This window comes from Aythya ferina (assembly GCF_964211825.1).
Source record: "Aythya ferina genome assembly, chromosome: 11".
NCBI classification, from domain to species: domain Eukaryota; kingdom Metazoa; phylum Chordata; class Aves; order Anseriformes; family Anatidae; genus Aythya; species Aythya ferina.
The window spans coordinates 13,993,390-14,000,190 of record NC_140307.1 but is presented as its reverse complement, the minus strand read 5'-3'; positions in this window follow the sequence as shown (position 1 = coordinate 14,000,190).

The following is a 6,801-nucleotide window of genomic DNA, read 5'->3' as shown; positions in this document are numbered from 1 at the left end:
AGAAGGGCGACGAAGCTGGTGAGGGGCCTGGAGAACAAGTCCTACGAGGAGCGGCTGAGGGAGCTGGGCTTGTTCAGCCTGGAGAAGAGAAGGCTCAGGGGTGACCTTATTGCTCTTTACAGATACCTTAAAGGAGGCTGTAGAGAGGTGGGGGTTGGCCTGTTCTCCCACGTGCCTGGTGACAGGACGAGGGGAAATGGGCTAAAGTTGCGCCAGGGGAGGTTCAGGTTGGATGTTAGGAAGAACTTCTTTACCAAAAGGGTTGTGAGGCATTGGAACAGGCTGCCCAGGGAAGTGGTGGAGTCACCATCCCTGGAGGTCTTTAAAAGACTTTTAGATGTAGAGCTTAGCGATATGGTTTAGTGGAGGACTTGTTAGTGTTAGGTCAGAGGTTGGACTCGATGATCTTGAGGTCTCTTCCAACCTAGAGATTCTGTGATTCTGTGATAATGGAGCCTATTGATGCACTAGGAGGCTGAAATATACAACAGCTAGAAAGGTAAAGAGTTATTTAGAATCTGAAAGTAATGTGTACAAAAGTCTGAGGTGGCAGATCATTGCTGAGATCATCAACACACAAACAGGAGGTGCTGACTAATGGAAGTACACTATGGCCTCCCGGCCTTCTCTTACAGGCAGTATGAGGAGCGTCTCCAGTGCCCTCTCCCAAATGAGATATCTCAGCAAACTGTATTAGGTGGAAGATAGTCACAACATTTTCAGAAATACAATTCTTTTTGCCAAGGAACATCAAATAGGGGCCAAACCTTTCTTGTCAGTGATGGAACTTTAGCCAGGAAAATTCAGTAGCATTAGCGCAGGGTTTTAACTGTAAAAGCAAACACTTATAGAAAACATCCCAGTAATTTGGGCACTCAACAGTATTGCAGGAAAACTGGTTCTAAATTGCTATTTTAGATGATGCTGTGAGCTTCAATCTGATGGTATGGAAGGTGCCTGCTGATGGTAAGAGCTTTTTGATGGCATGGAGATTTCTCCTAAGGCCTAAGAAATGAAGAAAAAATCTGAGAGAAATTAGTCTAAACTCTTCTGAAACAGAATAGAATATGAGTATCACTTCACATCTATGCATCTGATATGTGGCAGGGCAGGAAAGTGTCCAGTTGTCCCACTTCCTCTGCTTTTGAAGGATCCTTGGGACACAAATTCCCTGCAAAGGAATAGAAAGAATATATTCTGAGCTAGCAGTTCTAGAGAGGGGACTGAGAAGATTGAAGGATGGGACACAACAGATAGGAAAACAGAAAGGCCGGTTCATTTCTGTCAAATTCATCACAGGTTTCTTGGATGCTTATGGGGGCATTATCTGAGTCTGGGTAGGCCTGTTCTACGTACAACAAATACAGGTGGTCACTGAGCTCTGCTGAGAGCAAGGCTGTAAGTGTACGGGGCACACACCACTGGAGCAGTGGCACTTACAGGCTGCAAACACAGCTAGCAGCCTGTATTAAGTAGGTTAGATCCGTTATCCAAGGAGACCATAGATATATCATGGGAGTCTGTGACCTCCCGGAGAGACATCAATTACTGACCTCGCAAGGATGGCTTAGAAATGATCCTCTAGCCCTTCATGGCCTCTCCTCTCATGTGTTATTGAGAATCTACCTCACACCTGCCCTTGAAACCTCAGCCTGCTCCTTTTGAACTTTCCCTGGTCGCTCACTTAGACTTTCTAACTACACATCTGCAGAACTCCCCAGAGGCACAGCACCGTCCCTCCTCAGGGAACCACCCGTGCCAGGGAGTCTGCAACACACTGGGCAGTGCTGTGGCAGCAGCAGGTCTGTGCTGTGCCACTGCTACTGGCGGCCGCTGGTACTCGGGGCTTCCCCTGCCGTCTGTCACCTCTCAGATGCTAAGGCTGTTGCAGCAGGAGCAGCCTCTGTCCCACACGCACATCCATTTTACAGCGGGGCCTCTGGTTGGAGGCAGCACTCCATTACCTCTAAACAGAAAAATACCACTACCAAGAGAACAAAGGCTTTCAGCTGAGATTAACATTTTATTGCATAGGCGGTAGGTATCAAAGGACTTTATGGCTCTTCTGGAGGCACTTCAGTCCAGTTGGATTAAAATCAGCACAGCTGTTCCCCAACTGGTTATGAGAATGCTTCCAGCAAGCGCCACATCCTGCTGTCACTGTCCCTCTTCTGGAGGATGCGCCATCCACTCCGCTTGCTCTTCCTCCTCCTCCCCCTCCTCCTCCTTGCCCCGGGTTTGGTTCAAGCCTAGCAGCCTTCATCCCAGCGTCTTCATCCCAGCGTCCTCCCCGCACTTCCCAGCAACAACCTTCAGCACAAAACTGATGAGCAGGGAGCAGGGCATGGGGTTACCAGTGAACAGAATGAAATTGCCCAAGCGACGCCATGAGGATGGGAGATGTCAGCCTCCTCTTGCACTCCTCTCCCCTGGACATTGGGCTTGTAGCCAGCGACTCCTCACCTGCCTCGGGGCTGCTCAGCAGAGGCAGCAGGGCAGGCACTGCTTCGTGTGGGCTGCTCTGGAGGTGGGGTGGTGAGGACTGCACAGCCACCACCGACAAACAATCGATTCTGCCTCTGCAGAAAACTTTAGTAGCAACGCAGCAAAGAAGAGGGGCTGAAGACTCAGGCCTCTGACCGCACCTGGAAGCGGGCAGTAGAGCGTGTACATTTAAAAGGGAATACATGAGAGGCCCTGTGCCAAAGAGGCCAGGACAGCAGGGCTGGAGCAGCTCCTCTTCTGCTACAGAGCTGCAGACGGAGGATGCCAGTGGGAAGCAGTGACAGAAGGAGGGTTTGGAGTTTGTCTAAGCTTCTTTGATTGCTCTGCGATGCGCTGCATCAAGTGAGACTCTTGCTGTGCTCTAGCCTGGATTTCACTCCATCTCTAGGATGCAGATGCCATCTGCAGGAGCCACTCGATCCAGCCTCCTGGAGGCCACAATAGCCGTGAAGGGAAGCTTTAATTCTAGCAGCTGAAGAGGCGTTAGAGAGGAGACTGCCTGCATCCTGAGAAGGAAGCACAACCTTGTTTGTGGCGTGAGCTGCAATGGCAGATGGCAGCAAAACTGACCTCAGCCAGGGCCTGGGAGGGAGACCGCTTGGCTCAGTCACGCTCTTATTTTAGGTCATAGATTGTAGATTGCAGGTCTCTCCTGGAAAAGCTTTGGGTTTCCTGCCTCCAGCAAACACGTTTGATAGCATTTAGACAGGAAGACTGTAGTCCCTCAGCTGACTTCCACCCCTGAATACCTCTTGGGTTCTCCTAAATGCACAGGTCTCTGGGACTCTTACCTAAACATGACTCGAGGACCATTTTCTAACACGGATGATATGGTGTTCTTATCTCAAACTAATACTCGGTCTCTGCTAAAGATGGGTATGGCTTTGATTTGTCGCTAGCTTTATGAATTGGATTTTATCTTGCTAAAAGCCTCATTCACTTGCTGTGAATGAGCCAGGTCCCACTAATCAGAAAACAAAATGCAGATAGTGGCTTGTCCTGCTGTGGAGGTTTTGGTAAATGACTGAGGATTGTCAGGTGGGCATAAACTGTCTTCATATTAGAAGTGTTTAATAACAATCAGTAGTTAAAAAGATCTTTAATTCTGTCCATACTCCCCTTGTGCACTAGGGAATTGCAGTGCCTGGTGCTGCAGGGCACAACTTTGCAACCATTCCTGCCAACTGTCTCACTAAATAAACCAATTTTCTCTGTTGTGGGTGTATGAAATGTCTTTCCTGCTGGTGTCCCTCTCTGAAGGCATGGAGCTGTGGCTCTCTGTGGCCCAGATGTGCCCGGCAGCAGTGCCCACTTTTTTCCCTCCAGCTGTGAGAATGCACATGGTGGTACTTGTGAAACTAAGAGCCCTCCTGCAGTGAGTGAGGAGAGCAAGCTATTTGGCTCTCCAGCATACAAGGGAGCAGATGGCAGGTGAGCCCTACCTTCCTGGGGGGGGGGGAAATACTTGTGCCCCAAGGTTTTGGGGTGAAAGCTCTGCCAGCAATGTCCAGGCTTGTGAAGCTCCTGAGGTAAGAAAGCCGAACTGTGCCTCCCCCCACAGTTTCCAGCAGCATTTAGGAGAAGGCAACAGATGCCATCCATTTAAAACAAGCATGTCAGTAATAACCACAGCCTGAACCAAAACAGATGTCATCTCTATGGCTGTTAAGCCTGATATTTCACAGACTGCCACAAGCACTGGACAGTGTAGCTTGAGGTTCCCCAGTTGCTTGTACTTCCTGAAATGAAGACCTTGTGCTCACAACTCAGAATCCAGTTAATCTGCCAGCAGCACAGAATATCCCTTCTTCTTCCTGACATCTCTGGGAAAAGACTTTGCATGTTTAGACTCTAATGAGCAACTAGAAAAAGAGATTTTCAAACTCCCAACAATACAGCAGGACCAACAGTACTGTAACCTGAAAATAGACGTCTGCTGATGGAATAATAAAAGTTCATCATCTTATTCTTTTATTACATGATTTATTTGGAAGTAACCATGTTTACCTTGCTGAATTTCCCCTTTGGTGCTAATAAGCTCTTCACAGCAAGGCTATTTTCCCAGACACCATTTAGACCATGAAATATACTGAGCCCCAGAATTAAGTTCTGAAAAGCAGCTTCCAGAATACTTAAACCACTCTTATACTCAGCCTGAACTTGAGAACAATTCATGTGCTATCTGCAGATATTTATAAGACAGCATTATCATCTGATTTACTGAGAGTCTGCTGAATGTTTGGGAGGGACTTTTAGAGGGGTTTTAGCATTGTGTACATCTGTGTAAATGGCAGCTCCTGCAAGAGATTAAAACAAACTTTTTGACTTCCTGAGTGCCATGATTTCAGAGGAGAATTTACTGAGGCAAATGGAATTGCTATCAGTGAATCAAGTAATAAACACCAGTCTGAGATAATTAATATCCCAGGGGATGAGAAATCAAAGGAGTGTTATTTCTCAGTGGAGCCTAAACATGGGTGAGGAACTCGATTTTCAGTGTCCTTTGTGAAGCTGGCTCATGCAACACAGATTCGTTGCCACACAGTTAGTGTTAGCAGTAAATGCTTTTTCCTCTGGAATTTATTTATTTACTCGTTTTAATACTGGGGATTTTGTGTAGGGATTATTAAACAAAATGCAATTGAAAGTAAAGCTTAAATTCATATTCTTGAAAACTACATGGCAGCACTGAAGATACTGCAATACAAACAAATTACAAAAGCTAAGATGTATCTCAAATCATGTGGTATCAAAACAAAATATTCGGTCGGGTTCTTGCTGAAACATTCAACCTGCCTACATGTCAGGAAGCTACATTCTTTGTTCGTTTACAGCTAACCTAATTCCTGCAACTTTGCTGGAATTTTATATATATATATATACGGCATGTTCCCATGCCGTGTATATATATATATATAATTATAATTATAATTATTTTTTTTCTTACAGGCTGTCCAATAAAAATTGTATAAACCTTTTCTTTATTTTTTTGTTACTAAAAATATGCTAATGTCAAAAGAGCTTTATGATCCTATTAATTAGCTGCCCCAAGCTACAACTTCAACACAGTCTGTACATAGATTACTCTATGTTCTACCCATCTCTGTAGATTTACTTGTGCATTTTAGATTCCTGATTGAGTGGTCTGACCTCAATTTCCTACACAAGTTTCTCAGGTTTTCATTTTTAAACTCCTACATTCTTGCATATGGAAAATAAACGTCAGTTGTTCTGGTTTTCAATCTACTACAGCTAGATATGGAAATTAAACATTATGCTCTTCCCCTAAATATCCCTTACTGCTTTAGACGGGAGAACTGTGTAAGGTTCACTGCATTCAAGCACTAAATACAGCAGTCACATGAAGCCTGTATGTAGCCAGGATTAAAAGAGATTTGATTCAGAGGCCTCTACTTCAAACTGCTGGACTGATCTGCTTCTCGAGTGGAACGTATGGGAATGGTGTGGCTGCTGCATGGCTGCTCCTACTATTGCCTTTCATCTAGCTTTATAGAAAGGGGAGAAAGGCACAACCAGAAAAGTGTCTTGCATTACACTGGGTTTTCTCTTTCTTAGCATGATCTCTCTTCTTTATTATACTACTCTGGGACACAGAACTGAAAGCATTATTTAGCTCAGCTTTTCCTGCAACAAAACTACTTTATCCATTTGAAGGTTGAAATACAATGAAGGAGAGCGCTGACATTCTCTGTGTGCACTGGCTGCCTTTTGCAAAAGCAGCACAAAGTGCTTCCTTCTATTTGGATTCTCTTCTTCACTAAGACATTTACATTTAGCCTGCTTCTGTCAGCTCCAATTAACTCTAAACCAGCAGTATCTATCCCCATTTTTCTTCTGGGCAAGTCCTTCCTTGAATTTGACTTATTTGGGATGTTAGACTCCAGCTGGGAAATGGAGAAAACATTTTGGAAACTGCAAAAACACCTTTCTTTTTAGATGGTCACATAACACCTTAAAGGACACCCTAATTCTCAAAGAATCACACAGAATGCAGAACAGTGGGGTAACCCAACTGCTACTAAGCAGAGAAAGAAAAAAATTCAGTACAAATTAAGACCATGACCAAGTGGCCAAACATTGTGTTAAATCAAAATATATATGGGATTTGCTGTCCAAAAATCCATCTGATTTAATGGATTTGATATTCCTTTCATCTGAGAACAGAACTTAAAAACTAAGCATTTGATAATAAAGGATTTAGCACATGAACAAGAAATAGAGCAAAGTCAGACTTCAGTCAACAGTGGAAGAAAACCAGAAGTCATTTTGCCACTG